This window comes from Bos mutus, chromosome 8 (assembly GCF_027580195.1).
Source record: "Bos mutus isolate GX-2022 chromosome 8, NWIPB_WYAK_1.1, whole genome shotgun sequence".
NCBI lineage: Eukaryota > Metazoa > Chordata > Mammalia > Artiodactyla > Bovidae > Bos > Bos mutus.
The window spans coordinates 70,706,483-70,726,820 of NC_091624.1; the positions used below are offsets into that span (position 1 = coordinate 70,706,483).

Consider the following 20,338-nt stretch of genomic DNA (forward strand, 5'->3'; position numbering starts at 1 on the left):
AAAGAATTCTATAAGATAGAAAGCAGATTGGACTGGATTGATGGAAAAAACAGAGTACGTTATTCTGAACCCCTAAATTTCAGAGCTAAAGACAGCTTTCTGTAAGGGAGTTTGGGAGGAAAAATTCCAAATTTCAAGTCAGGAAATGTCAAGAGCAGAAGAGCCCATGGGATTACTATCTAGGTTAGTATGTCCACTCTCCCACCCATTTTAGGAATATGGACTCTATGAGACTGGCCTCTGTGGCTTTTGTTCCTGGCTAAAGCTCTTAGCCGGAGGAGGCAATGGCAACCCACTCCAGTACTCGTGCCTGGAAAATTGCATGGATGGAGGAGCTTGGTAGGTTGCAGTCCATGGGGTTGCTAAGAGTCGGACACGACTGAGTGACTTCACTTTCACTTTTCACTTTCACGAATTGGAGGAGGAAATGGCAACCCACTCCAGTGTTCTTGCCTGGAGAATCCCAAGGACAGCAGGGCCTGGTGGGCTGCCGTCTATGGGGTTGCACAGAGTCGGACACGACAAGTGACTTAGCAGCAGTAGCAGTAAAGCTCTTAGCACGGCTTTTGTGATATGTCTTAGCAGGAATCCTAACGTGAATTTTAAAGTGCAAAAGAAAAACACAGAAGAGCTTGGGGAACTTTGGGTCCCAATGGGAAGAAAATTATGAGGCGGTGCCACCCAAAGTTCCATTCCCAAGGATAAAGCTCTTACTTTGGCAATAGCGCAGGTCACTAGGCTACCAGTGAGCTACACACACATCCATGTACACTTACAGGGAAGCTCACCTTCCAGCACATTTTCTCCATGGAGCAAAGGCTTTGATCTGCTCTCCCTGTTAAGGGGGAGATGTGTTGGAAACACAGACTCACACTCTCTATACTAAGCAACGTAGTTCTTCATCAGCTCAGAGTAAGTAAACAAGGATTTTGAGACATTGGAGGAAAGTAAATAGCATGAAAGAGAAAGTTGGAGAGTAACAGATAGAACAAATTACTCATAAGGAAACAGATCACTATTTTTAAAAAATGACTAAACTCAGAGGTGAGATTTAATAGCCATAAACCCACAATAAGCTGCTGTAAAATTAAGAATATGATTACTAGAAAATAAATTCAGTTGGTAAACTGTCAAAAGTTAAGACCAAGATAGTGAACTGTAAGATAACTTTGAGGAAATCTGAGAACAGAGCAAACCAAAGAGACAGACACCATAAAAGAACAGTCGAATTGACATGGGTATAATATCAATAGTTAAATAATAGAAAATATCCCAAAACTCAAGAAAGACTTAGTCTTCAAATTGAAAGAGCTTACTGAGAATGATGCAGAGTAGACAGTCTAAAAAGTTAGTTCGCATTTAAATACATAATGGCAAATTTGACAACCCCAGCAGCTAAGCTGGTAGAGCATCCACCTACAATGCAGGAGACCTGGGTTTGATCCCTGGTTAGAAAGATCCCCTGGAGAAGGGAAAGGCTACCCACTCCAGCATTCTGGACTGGAGAATTCCATGGACTGTGTAGTCCATGGGGTCACAAAAAGTCGGACATGACTGACTGACTTTCACTTTCATTTTCAGGAATTATGACAAAGATCCCCAAAGCTTTTAAAGTTTTAAAAAGTCACAGCTTCTGATGAACAAAAATTATACTGATGCCAGAATTCTCACCAGTGGCACAGGCCATTAGCAGATAACAAAGCAAGTTCAGGGGGAAAATGACTTTTGAGCCCCAAATCCAAAAACTTTGAGGAAATAGAAAACTTTTTCAGATATAAAAAGCCCCAAAGGTTTTGTGTGTCACAGTGAAAAAATACAAGGAATTAGTCAAGAGGAAAAACAAATATAAGAAATATTTCCTGGTGGTTCAGTGATTGAGACTTTGCCTTCCAATGAGAGGGGTGGGTTCATCCCTGTTTGGGGAGGTAGAAGCCCACATGCCTCATTGACAAAAGGCTAAAACATAAAACAGAAACAATACTGTCACAAATTCAACAGAGACTTTAAAAAAAATGATCTACCTAAAAAAATTATTTTTAAAAGAAAAGGGATAACATAGATAACAACAATAGCAAAGATAGAACAAACGGTGGCAATCTGAGTATAAACTAGAGGAAGAGTAGAAATCTGAAAAGAAATAAGAATTATATCCATTTTTAATGAACTTTAATGTCATTCTTCCAGAGTAACAAGAGTTCAGTGTCACAGGATTCTTTGTCTATTAGTCTATGAAACTAGTTGGTTCCATAATGAAAGGTATTTATATGGTCATTATACTTAATATGCTTTTTGTACAGGGGGTAAATTTCTGATGCAATCTATAAACAAAGCAATATTTAGTGAACTACACATTCTAAATCTTGACTATCTAGAGATAACATAACCAAACAAAATTGGGAGTTACATAGAAGAGGAAAGTTCTTCCTCTATTATGCTGGGAGTCAGCAGTACATCCAGAGTAGATAGCTCAGGAAACAGAAGTATGAGTACCATGACATAAAGTTATCACAGTCATCAGCTAAAACAAGTAAATAACAGAAGGTCAGAGTAGATCACACTGGGAAACGTGATCAGGCACAAGTAGAGTGGGTGGGAGAAAGTTGTTTTATATTTTACACACTCCTATACAGTTGGACTCCCCTTCCTCATGTTCAATATTTGTTTAATTTTAAAAAGTCAGTGAGCAGTCCCCCAAACAACAGAATACCTAAACAATTCTTCGGTTCTCTCCTTTTAACCCCATTCCTTAGTGAACAATTCTGAACATCTGCTTAAATATTTCAAAAAGTCCTATTCACCTTACTTTTTAAAAACTCAGTGACTTTAGTTTACTGAAACAGAGTATTTATGCTAAAGTTCTTCCTAACTCGCTGTTTGTACCCCGTCATTTTAGAATTCAGGAAACTGCATCCTGGGGAGGTCAGTGTCCAAGCCAAGGACACGCTACAAGGCAGTGGCAGGTGTACGGGGCTTAAGTGGTTTATGGCTACCCGTTACTGTTATCAGAGGCAGGAGCATCATGGGTTGGCTTTCTGAGAAGGTTCAGAGAGGAAAGACCTGTGGTAACTTTTCCTCTCCCCTCCTCGGTGTACAGCTGCCTCCTGCCTGCAATCAAGGTGAACACTAAGCATCACACATCACCCTTCTCAGGCCACTGGTACGTCATTACTTTTGTGCAGATATCAGGGCCTCCTGGAGTCTGCGGTTAAGAGAGAATCAACGGGCCTCTGGAGGAACCAGTCAGAGCTGTGAGTGCAAAAATCCTTTGCAAACAAGAACTAGTTGGCGGGTCAATGAGGACATCACAGAGTGAGAAAGACTGACTGACAGAGGATGGGAAGGAGAGGCAAGGAGAAGGGCTTTTTCCTGTTTCTCTTAAGGGTGGCTTACAGGGACAGAGCCTGTGGGCTTCGGAAGTTTCTTTGCACTGGATGAGTATACACGCCTTTATCACTGCAGGATCTCCAAAGGTGCCAGAAGGAAATAACATGAGGCCTCTGTGAGGGAAATGCTACTGATCCTACAGCATGGCCGCCAACAAGAACAAAAACGTCCTGGCAACTTTAAAACACATTGTTTCCCTTTGATGTTCCAGGATGCTCAAGGACTGGGAAAGAAGAAGAACAGGAAGGCAGACAACCTGTCTAAACTTGGAAAGGATGCTTTGACCAAGTTATAAAATAAGCTCTAAGAAATATGTCTGCAGAAGCAGCTCAGAGCTGTGTGTATGTGTGTGTTGGGGGAGGGAGGGTTTGTACCTTTATTCATCCTATTAGCCAGCTAATCTGCCCTCCGTGGGAAGGTAAGTTGTCCCCTGCAGACTGCAAGTATCTGACAGCAGTTTCCATGCCTACTGTGCTCATCCAGCAGAGTATCTGGCACATGAAAGGCATTGGGTAAGCATCTGTTAATTACCTCACTAAAGGGGACATGGCAGCCCTTGGAATTCAGTCTCCATCTCAGTTTGAAGAGATGATTCTGTGTGCTTCTCTTCCTCTTTGCAGCTCCTCTGGCAGCAGATAAATGGAGGATAGGTATGTAAGAGGGGTCTAGGGGATATCCTTTATGTCTCTCTAAATGTTAGTACGTTTGGCAACAGAGAGAGGGTAATTGAGGTATGTCAGGAAAACGTTTTTTTTTTTTTTAAGAATTTTTTGATATGGATCATTTTTAAAGTCTTTATTGAATTCACAACAATATCGCTTCTGCTTTATGTTTTCGTTTTTTGCACCCCCATCCCCGACCCCAGGCATGTGGGATGTTAGCTCCCTGACCAGGTATTGAACCTGCACCCCTAGCATTGGAAGGCGAAGTCTTAACCACTGGACCACTAGGCAATTCCCAGGAAGTTGTTAAACTATATTTTAAAATGGGCAAAAAGGTTACTGAGTGTCCTGTGCAGTATAACCTTTCAGGGTGTTCTTCACCCTTCCGAGTCTTAAGAGTTATTTTTCAACTCTGTAAGAAAAACTAATGATGCAAGTAATTCTTGTTCTTAGAAACTGAATGGAATTATATCTGGAGGAATCTGAATGATGACTGCCCTAGAGATGGACCAGTCTTCCATCTATGTATAAATTCTTTCCAGCGTTCCTCATTGCCTACAAATGTGGTTCCTTGAGGTTGCCTTTGGACAGGTTTAACATCTTACTAGTTTACCTATTCATGAGTTAAATAAAGTATCTGTCACATGCTAATATTTGCATGAGAATCATGTCTTTATCTTTGTAAAAAAATTATCTTTTAGAATTTCAATACACTATTTTTCACTTTACTTCTAGGATGCAATTTATTGTCACCTCATCATGACTTTTCCTCTTTCCTTGTAGGTGTAATGCACAGCACATTAACAAACAGTATACTTGCTTTGGAGACGACTGACCTACTCTCCCTCTCTATCTCCTAGTAATCTTGGTCAAATTAATTAATCTCAAGCCTTGGCTTCTATATATGTAGAACAGGACTAATATTAGCAGTTACTTTATGGGTTGCTCTGAGACAATGAGTTAATGCATGAAAAACGATTATACATGGCTTGGTAAACAGCAAGTGCACAACAGATGCACTATTCATCCTCTTTTATTGCCCTGTGGTTGGTGAGCCAGGCTTTCAGTGATTGGTGTCCAGTAAGAATGAGAGGGTAGAAGTGGACAGCTGGTCAAGTCACCATGCAACAATTCTCCTAGATCGTAATTTTTCCTTTCCATGCATTCCCTGGGAAGTCCCAAGAAATGTATGGTCTGTGTAGCAACTGCTAGTTGCCTATCCAAATCCATTCTTGCCTTTCACCTTATTAATAAAATGCCTACATTACTGTTGGCAAGAATGCACCAAGTGAAATACTATACTGTCCAGCCACTCTTGCAGCAAAGCCTGGCTAATGACTAAGTTCTGACCTTTGAGATGAGCACATAAATGTGCTGGGAGAGACTTCCTGGGAGGTTCCTTAAAAGGGGGAGGAAAAGCTAGGGAAAGACAATCTTGAGTCCCCCCTTTATCCATCTTATGGCCTACAACATGGATTTCTTGGCTGAAGCTCCAGCTGTCATCTTGGATATTGAGGTGACTTGCAGGAGATAAGCTGTGTACTAAGACAGTGTAGCAGGAAGATGCAAGCAGCCTGGGGTTAAACAAATTTTGTGTAACTGCCACAGTACCCTAGGCTCCCTCAGTCAGACTTCTTTCACATAAGATAAAAAAACGTTCCTATGTGTTTAAGTCACTGTTAATTTGGGTTTTGTGTCAGTTACCTGGAGGTGAACTAACTGGTAAACACTATCCTGTTCAGACCAAGGGGCTTCCTAACCATGTGAGTCATAATGGAACCATGGGGTCTGAGAATGCAGATCTATTTCTCCCCTCTGCTTTTAGCTGGGTTACTTGCTGGATCTGAGGGAGCACACAGCAGTAAAGGACTCACGTCGACAGGTGAAGGGTCTCCCCTTCTGTCCGTGCTTCCACTTTTACTAGTGAGTCATTTCCCCAGTGAGGACTTTTTTCCATCCATAGCAATCTTCAGGACTATGAGTCTCTGGTGCAATTATAGAATGAAAATGCTAAATGAATGCTAAATGTTAGCATATTTAGAATATGCTAGGGTATTTTATATTAGAATAAAAAATTAAATTATGATTTGCTTCTTCTGGGCAGATATAAACTATATGTAGTTACATGACTATATAACTGTGGTTATAGTTAGGTTATATAATGTCAGTCAGTTCAGTTCAGTTGCTCAGTTGTGTCTGACTCTTTGCAACCGCATGGACTGCAGCATGCCAGGCCTCACTATCCATCACCAACTCCCAGAGCCTGCTCAAACTCATGTCCATAAAATCGGTCATGCCATCCAACCATCTCATCCTCTGTCATCCCCTTCTCCTCCTGCCTTCAATCTTTCCCAGCATCAGGGTCTTTTCCAAAGAGTCAGCTTTTCATATCAGGTGGCCAAAGTACTGGAGTTTCACCTTCAGCATCAGTCCTTCCCATGAATATTCAGGACTGATTTCCTTTAGCATGGACTGGTTGGATCTCCTTGCAGATCAGGGACTCTCAAAGAGTCTTCTCCAACACCACAGTTCAAAATCATCAATTCTTCAGCACTCAGCCTTCTTTAGAGTCCAGATCTCACATTCATAATGACTACTAGAAAAACCATAGTTTTGACTAGATGGACCTTTGTTGGCTAAGTAATGTCTCTGCTTTTTAATATGCTGTCAGGTTGGTCATACCTTTTCTTCCAAGGAGAAAGCATCTTTTAATTTCATGGCTGTAATCACCATCTGCAGTGATTTTGGAGCCCCCAAAAATAAAGTCTCTCACTATTTCCATTGTTTCCCCATCTAATCGTCATGAAGTGATGGGACCAGATGCCATGATCTCAGTTTTCTGAATGTTGAGTTTCAAACCAACTTTTTCACTCTCCTCTTTCACTTTCATCAAGAGGCTCTTTAGTTCCTCTTCACTTTCTGCCACAAGGGTGGTGTCATCTGCATATCTGAGTTTACTGATACTTCTCCCGGCAATCTTGATTCCAGCTTGTGCTTCATCCAGACCAGCATTTCTCATGATGTGCTCTGCATATAAGTTAAATAAGCAGGGTGACAATATACAGCCTTGACATACTCCTTTCCCTATTTGGAACCAATCTGTTGTTCCATGTCCAGTTCTAACTGTTGCTTCCTGACCTGCATACAGATTTCTCAAGAGGAAAGTAAGGTATTCCCATCTCTTTCAGAATTTTCCACAGTTTATTGTGATCCACACAGTCAAAGGCTTTGGCATAGTCAATAAAGAAGAAGTAGATGTTTTTCTGGAACTCTCTTGCTTTTTCAATGATCCAATAGATGTTGGCAGTTTGATCTCTGGTTCCTCTTCCTTTTCTACATCCAGCTTGAACATCTGGAAGTTCATGGTTCATGTACTGTTGAAGCCTAGCTTGGAGAAGTTTGAGCATTAATTTGCTAGTGTGTGAGGTGAGTGCAATTGTATGGTAGTTTGTGCATTCTTTGGCATTGTCTTTCTTTAGAATTGGAATGAAAACTGACCTTTTCCAGTCCTGTGGCCACTGCTGAGTTTTCCAAATTTTCTGGCATATTGAGTGCAGCACTTTCACAGCATCATCTTTTAGGATCTGAAATAGCTCAGTTGGAATCCCATCACCTCCACTAGCTTTGTTCATAGTGATTTTTTAAGGCCCACTTGACTTCGCATTTCAGGATCACATTCCAGTGATCACAATATTATGATCACTCACCTAAGTTATATAAATATATTTATATAATTATACTTTTGTGGCTTTACTTTTGGTAAAATCAATGAAAATATTAGACCCCTACGTTTCACAAAGTGTGTTCCATTTATTTCTTGGGATCTATTCCACAACACTGTGAATGAAGCATTAATGTTTCCAGTTTGTTGTTTAGTTGCTAAGTTGTGTCTGACTCTTTGAATCAGATACAGATACTCTTTGAGTACAGATACAAAAACTAAAATGCAAAATGATTAAATAATTCAATCAAGGGAATTCCTATTTCTCCGTAGCAACTGGTCTGTAGCAACTGATCACTAAAGAAACCCTTGACTGAACTGACATTTTTTAATAGCAAAAGACATTTTAAAATTTAAAACAAAGAAACATTTCTAACATTTGAAGTTAGAACTTTCAATATATAAAAGAGACCAACAAATTACATACTTGATTTTGCTGATTAAGAAGTAAAGCAACATTTTAACAATTTAAACATGAAGGAAGTGGGATTATTTGGATTTTATTTTCCACCAAATATGTGAATATAAAATCTGTCCCAGGTTTTACCGAATTTCAAATGTTTCATCTTCTCAATTGTTTTTCCTCTAATGTGAAATGCAACTAATTAGCTCATCCCTGATTTGATAGCAACTAGTGACTTGAGAATATCCAGGGGACGACCTGCAGCCAGCTCTGCAGAGCCTGAAGAGACAACAGATGAGTAACTGGATTTGTTCCTCCAGGGTGAGAGCTGATGAAATGCACATGTCACACAGATGGAGCCAAGGCATCCTGAAATTTCTTTTCTCCAGGTCCCTTTTAAGAAGAATATTTAGTCTAAAAAAGCTGCCTGCCAATGAAAGAGTCACATTTCCAAAAGGTCATTCAAGCAGTATTACAAATAGGTAAAACATTTATAACAACCAAAAAACAGACAAAGAAGTATTAGAGTTCATGCACAAGTCCATTATGGAGTTAATATAATTAGGGGCCTATAGAACAAACACATTGGAGGCAACAGAGCTCTAATAAGAGACTAGGTCTGAATCAAACACATTTTTCTATTCTTAAAAATCACAGACTCTCGGGATCTGGGTCTGCAGAGGTGTCCTCCCCCTCTCCCCACACCACTTACTTCCCTTCTTACAAGCATTATTCAGTAGGTCTGGAGAGTTCAGAACTTCTCCCACATCAGAAGCCTTTCGGCTTCAGAGAAATATCCAGCCACCGAGCATCTTTCTTCCAAGATGATCCCAAATCACTCACTTTCTCAGTTAAGTTTGCCAAAGTAAATTTCATCCCCAGTCAGTTAGTGCCTTAACTGACTTGTGTGTGTGCTCAGTTATGTCCAACTCTTTGCAACCCCATGGACCGTGGCCCTCCAGGATCCTCTGTCCATGGGATTTTCCAGACAAGAATACTGGAGTGGGTTGCCATGCCGTTCTCCAGAGGATCTTCCTGACCCAGGGGTCAAACCCAGGTATCCCGCATTGCGGACAGATTCTTTACCATCTACAACCACACTGTACAAGAGAGGAAACAGATGCAGAAAAGTGAGATGACTTATCAATTTCAAGAAACCAAGGAGCAACCCAACCAAGGCTAGAAGCTGAACTGACGGTCCCCCTTGCAAGTATTTTCTTATGCCAGCCCTTAGAGTCCCACGTGGAGGTGGCCTGCTATTGCTGGAACAGAAGGAAGATCATATCATCAGGATGCACACTGTGCCTCACAAGTCTGCTGGATGACATTTGCATATTGTTTCCTTGTCCCTGGTTTACTCAGAATAATTCAACCACCTTCTCCATACTAGCTGCTGTGCTGACCAGCTGAGGAATTCTCCTGCTGATTTATTAGTCTTTGGTGAGCTGTGTTCCATATAATTTTCAAGCAAAAGCAAAAAAGATTCCTATCAGCTAGGAAGTTGTATGGAGCACAGAGGTTAAAACAACATCTCCCCTGAATAACACATATAAAAAGTCCCCCAAAGCATCTTATTCAATCTGGCACCCAGATAAAGATTGTCAGATGGCCCACCCAGGCCCCTGTGGAAGAAATGTTGCATTGGTCTTCCCTTCTTATTCCTGTCTTGACCTGAAAATACCAAAAACTTGTAGAGAACCACAGAACTGCAGCATTCAATTATGCTAATAATTAAAGGTAAGATACTCAGGCTGGATGCTCCCTCACTACCTGGAAACAAAACACAGCATTTGTATATGTAATACCAAATTCCCTGAGCATTTCTAAGAAAGCTGGAAACCTCAAGAAGAGATCAAGAAAGATGAGGGGTTTCAAATTCCTCCCAGGACAAGCCTCTGGAATGCAACTATGTGAACGGCATGAAAAAGTGTAATCAACCAAATACACTATCTCACAAAGCCAGATGGACTTTCAATAACAGCCCTGGTATCACTCTGAATTGTTCTTGCCCTACATTTGCTTTAAACCATCAGTTCAATGATTAGGCATCAGGCACAAAGTGCTCTGCTCTGTTGTACCATACATGATGTGAGAGCATTATAAATATGACGAGCAGAGACCCATCCACTGTACGTTACTGAAGAAGATAGACCCACACATGGCCCAAAACATCAGCTAATGCTAATGCATGGCTTACTTATGTTTTGCACTATCTCAGTATTCAACATATTCACTTGTTGAATCACACAGTATCTCTACACCATAGGCTATATTTTATTCTATTTGCTAAAGTAGAAATTAGGCAATTTGCCATGGGTCACTCTTCTGGGTTGATTGTGTACCCTCACCTTAATTAAAATGGCTGAAGTCCTAATCATGGGTACCTCAGGATGTGATCTTACTTGGAAATAGAGTTGTTGCAGATGTAACTAACTCAGGTTGAAGTCATTGGAGCCCCTAATCCAATATGACAGGTCTCCTTATCCAGATGGGAAACCTGGACACGGGCAAGCATACAGAGACAGTACCACATGAAGATGGAGGCAGAGACCAGGTGCAGGCAGCAAAAGCCAGGGACACCCAGGACTCCAGCAAACCTCTAGATGCTCGGAGAGAGGCACGAACAGATTCACCCTCACAACTGTCGTACGCGGCCAATCAGCCAACACCTTGCTCTCAGACTTCTAGCCTCCAGAACTGAGACAACAAATTCTGTCTAAGCCATCCAGTCTGTGGTACTTAATACAGCAGCCCTAGAAAACCAATATAGTCACCAAGCCAGTAAAACATGAACAACACAAACCCCAGCAGCCTGGTGCCAGAGTTGGCATTCATAAGCATTTCACTGAAGTGCTTATACTATTTAAAGCATTGAGCTAAACACCATACACTTTCCTACCCGTGAGGCCGAATGAGAACCACACAAGGCGTACTGAAGCCAAGTGAGTGCAAAGGAAGATCTTGAGTAGTCTCATTCAAAACATTCGTTCAGTAAGCATCTGTTGAGAATTAACAAATGTAAAGACTCAAAATGCAAGATGTGTCTCTATTCTCATGGAATTCAATACTCTAGTTGGATCTCTGAGCAACTAAATGACAATGTACTGAATTAGGGAGGCTTTACATCAGAAGTTTGTAAAATCCAGACGGTCATGCAGGTGCTAGGAGGTTAATACTGGGGTAGGAGGAGATTTTGAGCAGAGAAAAAACAATATGTATAATGTCACAGAATCACAAACTGAAGATAGCAAGGCAAGGGAGAGAAAGTCCAGATTCTGAATAAAGTGTGTGAGGCTGGTGAGAGCCACTAAGATCTAGAAAGCAGCCCCGGCTGGAGCCTGCTGCTGCCTCGGGTGATGACCCGGGCCACCCTTCTGTCACTGCACTGATTTCCTCATTCACGTGAATCCCCTGTTCCTCATTCATGTCACTCTAGCTGCCTGACTCCACGGAGCTAAACCTCAGCTTCTGAGGACCGTTTCAACCCACCAGGCTTTTTACCCCTCCCCACCGCCCCTGCTTCTAGGGCATCTTGGCCTTGTCTCCAGATGTTTTTGGGGAAACCATTTAGTTCTTCTCTCTAGCTTCCTACATCTGGATGGATCAGCCAAGCCTCCCTGGATCAGATGGTTAAGGGAGGGGAAGGGGCCAGGTCACCTACCAGGATAAGGGGAGGCAGGTGAGCTGTTATGGGCTAACTGTGTCACCCCCCCAAATTCTATGTTAGAGTCCCAACTTCCTAGCACCTCAGAATGTGCTGTGTTTGAAGACAGGAGCTTTAAAGAAGTAATTAAGTTAAAATGAGGTCATGAGGGTGGGCGCTAATCCATGCACCAACACAGACGCTTGTCCTAAGAGACACACACACACGCGGAAAGTCCATGGGAAGACACAGGGAGAAGACAGCCATCTCCAAACCAGAGAGGCTTCCCAAGAAACCAAGCCTGCTGACAATTTGATCTTGGACCTGTGGCCTCGAGAACTGTGAGAAAGTAAGTTCTATTGTTGAAACCACCCAGTCTGTGGTACTTTGTTCTGACATCCCTAGGAGATTAATACACAGGTGATACAGGAAAAGCAAAGGGAGGTACCTCTCAGTGGATCCCCACTATCTCCGGGGCAGCTCTGATTCCTGGAATACAGTCAAGATTGAGACTGGGCCTTTCTGGATCTCAGTTGTGAACAAAGCCCCCAGTCAATGAGGGCTCTGGGAAGCGGGAGGCTCACGAAGAGGTGGATCTTATCCTTGTCTCCTCCTCTTACTCTGAAGACTGAATCAGACTCACCTTGAGGACTGTGGTCACAATAAGGGTAAGTGTGATTCCAGACACCTTGCCCGTGCCCTCAACACACATAATTCATTTTCTCAGCTGTCAATTACCCCAGTTCAAAGCTAAAATGCAAAGTAATTGAGAAGGTGAAATTCAGTAACACAAGAGTAACACGGGTGATCAATCAACACAAGAAAGTGACAGTTACATCTTCTTTGTGTTTTGATTGGAAAAGTCGGCAGCACGGGGTGTTGGAAGTGGGGGAGGGTCCACAACAGAGAGAAATGCAGCACAGGTGTACTGTGTGCATGTGTGCACATGTTCGGGGAGACAGCTCTAGAAATGGTGTCTGGAGATGCAGCAGTAAGATTTTTTAAAAGTTCAACCTGCCATTGGTCCTATTTACCCTCAGCAGAGGCACTGAGCAAGTATTTTGGTTGCACTCATACATGCTCACTGCTGGGCTTCTAGGGATTTATGAAGACTGCTTTCATGACTTCATTATAAAGGTGCCTCCTTCCCAAGGGATCCATACATCAAGGTGCCAAGGTAGCATGCTTCCTGCCTCTGGCCTGTCTACAAAAGGCCTTTTGAACAAACTAGGCACAGCTGCAATGTGGAGCGTGCTGCCGCAAGCACAGGACTTAAACATCATTCAGTAAGTACAAGATACAAGCTGTCAAGGTATCTGGAGGAAGAGTGAAGAATTCAGTCCATTTGTCCTGAACCTTCCCTGACAGAATCTGCATATTTGGAGCTGTTGGGGTCTGCTTGGGGTGAAACATTCCTCCAGGAGAGGGGCTGCATCTTATTCTTCCAGAACTTCCGCTAACCCCAAGCCAGGGTCACAGGAGCACCCAGCCAATACATGCTGTAGAACACGTCACCATGTCACCCTATATATCTGTCGTCTGGCAGGTGCAACCTCATTCCAAAGTGACAAGCAACCCTGTTCATAGGTTTAATACTAAAAGGTTTTTGTCACTGACTCAATTTGCTGCTAACCTCTTGCCTATTTATTGCAACTTTACTTTCACCTAAGTGAGTGAGTGGAACAATACAGGCCTGCCACCAACACTAATGTACCCTCGTAAACAATGGGACTTTTTATTCAACTTGAATAAGAACAGCAATTAACATTTGGACAATGCTTTGCAATTTGCAAAAGGCTTTCACATGCTTTATCTTATTGAGAGCTAGGCAAGTATGTGTTTGAGCCTTTGGGCTGATTTCACCAGAGTAGGCCCTGTTCTTCCTCTCCAAGAAGGGGGAATTTCTGGGAAATTCATCCTCCCCTATTCTGATCCTATGATCCCAGTGCAACTGCCAATTACAGCCAGCTTCCCACACCTTAGTCACAGAAGTGGGCAGGGGACCAGTGCAGGCCATCCTAGTACTCCATCGAAATCCTTCCCCAGGATCTCTTCAGGGCAGACATGGAGGAGAAGGAGAGCTCTTGTTTTCAGAGTCATGCAGCTGAAAGGATGTTTCCCGGGGCTGCTGGTGGTCTTCCCCACCACACATAGACTGAGAGAGTATGGCAGGAGAATAAATCCAACACAGAGAGCAGGAAGGGCTTCCCAGATGGCTCAGTGGTAAAGAATCCGCCTGCAAAGCCGGAGATACGTGTTTGATCTCTGGGTCAGGAAGACTCCCTGGAGAAGGGAATGGCAATCCACTCCAGTATTCTTGCCTGGGAAATCCCAGGGACAGAGGAGCCTGGGGGGCTACAGTCCATGGGGTCGCAAGGAGTCAGATATAACTTAGCAATTAAACACCACCAACAGAGAGAAGGAAGGAGAGGTGAGGTGGGGAGGAGAGAGTGAGGGGGAAAGAGAGAGAGAACAAACCTCATTTGGATGCACAGCAACTCCCTGGTTATGCAAGGCAATCAATTCTTGTTTCTCTTAAGCTTAATGTGAGTTGTACTTCTGTGATTTGTAGTCTAAAGTGTAACAGATTTTACAAAATTACACTAATCTTTGAAGTTAAAAAAACCAAATTGTCTTCCTACTGTCCATAAATATCTCTTCCCCTTCCTACGACCTATTCACATCGGGCTTGGCCATGTGAGGTGCTTTAGTCAATAAGATAAACCACAGACATGGACATGTGAGCAAAAATTAAACCTTTTGTTGTTAGGTTCGAGAAGTTGGAGTCTTTTGTTTCTGTAGCAGAACCTTGAGGAAAAACCTTGCCTATCCTGACAGATATGCCTACATGAAATCATACAGTCCAAGTATCAATGTAGACTGCTTGATTACAAACCCTACAGTTCTTATTTACACTAGGCCAGGCTGCCTGTGGCAAACCTATACTCTCCAAGTTTCCCAAAGTATCTGTGAAAAATAAAGACCATATCACAACAAAATAAAACCACAGTCTCATGGAAAACGCTACGTAGTGCCAGGTTAACTGACACAAACAATGATGATGCTAATAACTAGAACAGCTAATGATAACATCCACTAAAAGGGAGCCTTAATGAGAGCAGGGACCTAGGATGTCGTGCTCATTGCTATATCCTCAGGAGTTAGCAAGTGCCTGGCATACTGTAAAGCTCAATAAATATCTGTTCAGTGTTAGAGTCCCATTTGCAGGTGCCGTGCTGCATGCTCTTCCCACTCTCATAGTATTCATTTACTCCACAGAAATGGACTGTGCACTTCCTTTGTGCCAAGCACAGTTGTAACCACTAAGGACAGTGGAGACTGCAGATCAAGCCTTTGTTCTCATTCTGCTTCTGTTCTACAGTATGGCTGCTTATCTCACCATTAGTGACATTCGGGGCCATAGAATTTTCTGTTGTGAAATTCTGTGTGAACCATCTGAGCTTCTTACTCCCAACGTGACAACCCAGAATATCTCTAGACACTGGTTAGTGTCTCTAAGGAGGCAAATATCACTGCAGATTGAGATCCACTGGGTTAGTGGTAGGAGACAAGCAGGCTATTGACTTGAAATATCTGAAAGTATTAAGGTGCCACGAGTGAACACAAAGTGGGTAACAGAACAGTGAAAGTGAAATAGTGCATGGTCCAAAGGGAGGTGCTTCCTCACTGAGTGATCAGAGAAGACCTTGGTTCTATATTAAGGCTTGAGGAGAACTGAACGGAGTGAGTGCCAGCCCTGTAGCCACTTGGTGGGGAGAATTTTCCTGTAATAGGGAACAGTGAGAGCAAGGACCAAGAGGAGGAAATGCATTGGTTGTTTCTGAGAAGAGCAACGAGTTCAGGAAGGTGGGTGCAGAGCAAGCAAGGGGAGGTGCGGTGGGAAATGTCATGGTGGAGGCTGGGCTGAAGGACTCAGGACTCTGCTCAGGCTAGTCTGGGGAGCTACTGGGAGGTCTGGGCAGAGACACGCCAGATTCTGACTTACATTTTAAAGAATTACGCAGGCTGCAATGTGAAAAACAACGCAAGGGACATGGACAGAAGCAAGAAAACTAGTTAGGCTGATCCGCTCTTCTGATCCAGGCACTGCCTGGAGGGGATTGGAGAGCAGTGGGTGGATTCAGGATATATTTTGAAGGAAGAGCTTGCTAGATCTGGTGTGTTGGATACAGAGAAGAGGGAAAGGAACAGATAACCAGATGTTCTATTATTAATATCCGCATGGTGTATATGAGGAAACCGAAGTGCAGAGAGTTGAAGCAGCCTGGGCATGACCATGGCTTGTAGAAGTTAAAGCCACCTTTCCCCCAGACATTGATCTCAGAGCCTAGTCTCTCTCTCTTTTGCTGGCTGCTTGAAGTATATTTTCCATTTGGTGCAGGGTTATGGGGTGTGAGGAAGGCTCTCATGTGGCTTAGATCATAAACAGTGGGGTTCTATCAAATTCCTTCTTGGTATTGTGCTGTTTTTTTTTGTTTGTTTGTTTTTTACTTTACAATATTGTATTGTTCTGCCACACATCAACATGAATCCGCCATGGGCATATGCGTGTTCCCCATCCTGAACCCCGCTCCCACCTCCCTCCCTGTACCATCCCTCCAGCTCATCCCAGTGCACCAGCCCCAAACATCCTGTATCGAACCTGGACTGGCAGTTCTTTTCTTATATTATATTATACATGTTTCAGTGCCATTCCCTCAAATTGTCCGACCCTCTCCCTCTTCCACAGTCCAAAAGACTGTTCTATACATCTGTTTCTCTTTTGCTGTCTCGCATACAGGGTTATTCTTACCATCTTTCTAAATTCCATATATATGCATTAGTATACTGTATTGGTGTTTTTCTTTCTGGCTTACTTCATTCTGTATAATAGGCTCCAGTTTCATCCACCTCATTAGAACTGATTCAAATGCATTCCCTTTAATGGCTGAGTAATACTCCATTGTGTATATGTACCACTGCTTTCTTATCCATTCATCTGCTGATGGACATCTAGGTTGCTTCCATGTCCTGGCTATTATAAACAGTGCTGCGATGAACACTGGGGTACATGTGTCTCTTTCAATTCTGGTTTCCTCAGTGTGTATGCTCAGTAGTGGGATTGCTGGGTCATAAGGCAGTTCTATTTCCAGTTTTGTAAGGAATCTCCACACTGTTCTCCATAGTGGCTGTGCTAGTTTGCCTTCCCACCAACAGTGTAAGAGGGTTCCCTTTTCTCCACACCCTCTCCAGCATTTATTGCTTGTAGACTTTTGGATCGCAGCCATTCTGACTGGCATGAAATGGTACCTCATTGTGGTTTTGATTTGCATTTCTCTGATAATGAGTGATGTTGAGCATCTTTTCATGTGTTTGTTAGCCATCTGTATGTCTTCTTTGGAGAAATGTCTGTTTAGTTCTTTGGCTCATTTTTTGATTGGGTCACTTATTTTTCTGGAATTGAGTTGCAGGAGTTGCTTGTATATTTTTGAGATTAGTCCTTTGTCAGTTGCTTCATTTTCTCCCATTCTGAAGGCTGTCTTTTCACCTTGCTTATAGTTTCCTTTGTTGTGCAGAAGCTTTTAAGTTTAATTAGGCCCCATTTGTTTATTTTTGCTTTTATTTCCAATATTCTGGGAGGTGGGTCATAGAGAATCCTGCTGTGATGTATGTCAGGGAGTGTTTTGCCTATGTTCTCCTCTGGGAGTTTTATAGTTTCTGGTCTTACGTTTAGATCTTTAATCCATTTTGAGTTTATTTTTGTGTATGGTGTTAGAAAGTGTTCTAGTTTCATTCTTTTACAAGTGGTTGACCAGTTTTCCCAGCACCACTTGTTAAAGAGATTGTCTTTTCTCCATTGTATATTCTTGCCTCCTTTGTCAAAGATAAGGTGTCCATAGGGGCATGGATTTATCTCTGGGCTTTCTATTTTGTTCCATTGATCTATATTTCTGTCTTTGTGCCAGTACCATACTGTCTTGATGACTGTGGCTTTGTAGTAGAGCCTGAAGTCAGGTAGGTTGATTCCTCCAGTTCCATTCTTCTTTCTCAAGATTGCTTTGGCTATTCGAGGTTTTTTGTATTTCCATACAAATTGTGAAATTATTTGTTCTAGCTCTGTGAAAAATACTGTTGGTAGCTTGATAGGGATTGCATTGAATCTATAGATTGCTTTGGGTAGTATACTCATTTTCACTATATTGATTCTTCCGATCCATGAACATGGTATATTTCTCCATTAGTGTCCTCTTTGATTTCTTTCACCAGTGTTTTATAGTTTTCTATATATAGGTCTTTAGTTTCTTTAGGTAGATATATTCCTAAGTATTTAAGTCTTTTCATTGCAATGGTGAATGGAATTGTTTCCTTAATTTCTCTTTCTATTTTCTCATTATTAGTGTATAGGAATGCAAGGGATTTCTGTGTGTTGATTTTATATCCTGCAACTTTACTATATTCATTGATTAGCTCTAGTAATTTTCTGGTGGAGTCTTTAGGGTTTTCTATGTAGTATTTTGCTGTTTTGATACTAAAAACCCAACTGCTTCCACTGGCTGCAGCCTGCTTAGAAGCGAGGAGGGGCAGGCAGGGTGGGGAGGGCTCTGATGGGCCTGATGCCTCCGAAGGAAGCCTGGCAGTCGATGGTGGCCCCTCAGGACAGGGGCCTGATGTTGGTTTTGCCAGGCTGGTCGCCAGGCTGCTGCAGCCCCAGAGCTTCCCGAGCCAGGTCACACACAGGCGATCATGCCAGTGGACTGCTGGGCAAGTCCCAAGTGCTCCAGGGACTCCAACACTCTGGCCACGAAGGGGGCATGGACTTCCATCCAAAGAAGCTAGCCCACCAGTGTCTGGGGTCAGCTTTGAGGAAACTGGGGTAATGGGGGATGGCTTCCCCAGGAAGAGGACAGTTGCCTCGCTCGTGTTTATGGGCTGGCGGAAAGCTTTGTGGTGGGGATTGCGGGAAACTGGGCCTAGGAAATCATTGGCAGCTGCTCCACAACCTAGAGACATGGGGCCCAGAGCCTATACCCTTAATCTCTATTTTATATCCCAATCACAGGGCTGGCAGTGGAGAGGAGGAGAAAAAACAGGGGAGCTCCAACCACCCAGTTTCTTCTGACACAGCACCCTGTTACCCTCTCTCAGGGTCCAGGACACCCCAGATGATGTGCCCATATAGACGTAATACAAAAACAAGCAGCCAAGACAGCAGTGGACCTGAGCCTTCTCACTACTAGCTCTTGTTAGGCCCATGCACAAATAATGGAGATTTAATTCTTACAAGAAGACAACTTAAAAAATTCAAAATTACCAAGAAAACTTCTTGAAATATATATTTACACCCAATATCATTCACAACAAAAGCTCACCTCAAGGTTATATATTGCACTAGAAAAAGCATCTGGATTTGTAAGACATTTAAACAGCTAATCAACTGAGCTATGAAGACACTTTAACAATTTTTTCAAATACCCATTTAAAGGTATGCATTACTCAACCCAGTTCTGCATTAAATTTCTCCAAATTTCATAAGCCATTTTTGAGGTTCCTTACATAATAAATCATTGAAGTCAAGTATCAATGAAAAATGCTTGTTCTTCCTACTGTGGTAAAAACGACTGAAATAATACACAGCAACAATATAAAGAAAAAGTAAAATGCATTCACCTGTTACTGAATAATACTGGTAATGCAGAGAAAATACTGTTGATAATCTAAGAAACAATTCAGAAAAAAATACATGTGGAAGGCTTGCCACATACATTTGTATTAAATACTGATGTTCCTAATGTAAGTTATAGCTAATGTAAGTTATAGCTTCCCCTGTGGTTCAGTGGTAGAGAGCCCGCCTGCCCATGCAGGAAACGTGGGTTCGATGCCTGGGTGGGGAAGATGCCCTGGAAAAGGGAATGGCAACCCACTCTAGTATTCTTGCCTGGGAAATCCCATGGACAGAGGAGCCTGGAGGTCTAAAATCCATGAGGTCACAAAGAGTCGGACATGACTGAGCGACTAAACAACAACGTTAAGTTATGTTAAAGTCTAGATTCTGTTTCAAAAACATTTACTGCAGCTGTTTTTCTGAGGGCCCACTAAAGAAGCCACATACTGGAGAAGATTCATGATCTTCAATAATATCAATGTACGGGAAAACTGTGTACATGTAACCACTCATAGAGCAATTATTTTGGTGTGAATTTCTAAAAATTCACAGAGAGACTGTTTACATATGGATAGCTCCATATGTAAAATTCCTTCAGAGTATCATACATTAGCAAGTTATTAGAGACAAGATGTTGAGGTAAGAAATCCACATGCTCTATGGGGCTGTCATCAATGTGAATAATTTTATATATATTTTAAAAGTTGTAAGATGTAGATGGTTTATATTACTTTGTAATAATGAAAATGGCCTGAGAAATCTTGATAGCCATGAATCTTTGCTGGTTATTTCATAACAAAGTTTTTAGAAGAACTGTTCCACTAACAGATGAATCATGAAATTTCTTGTTAAAGACAAGAGT

The 20,338-nt window shown here is 42.3% G+C and overlaps 1 pseudogene; it reads right to left on the reverse strand.

The window, feature by feature from the left end:
* The window catches only part of LOC102267788 (histone-arginine methyltransferase CARM1-like), a 136,948-nt pseudogene that overhangs the window by 68,588 nt on the left and 48,022 nt on the right, over positions 1-20,338 (reverse strand).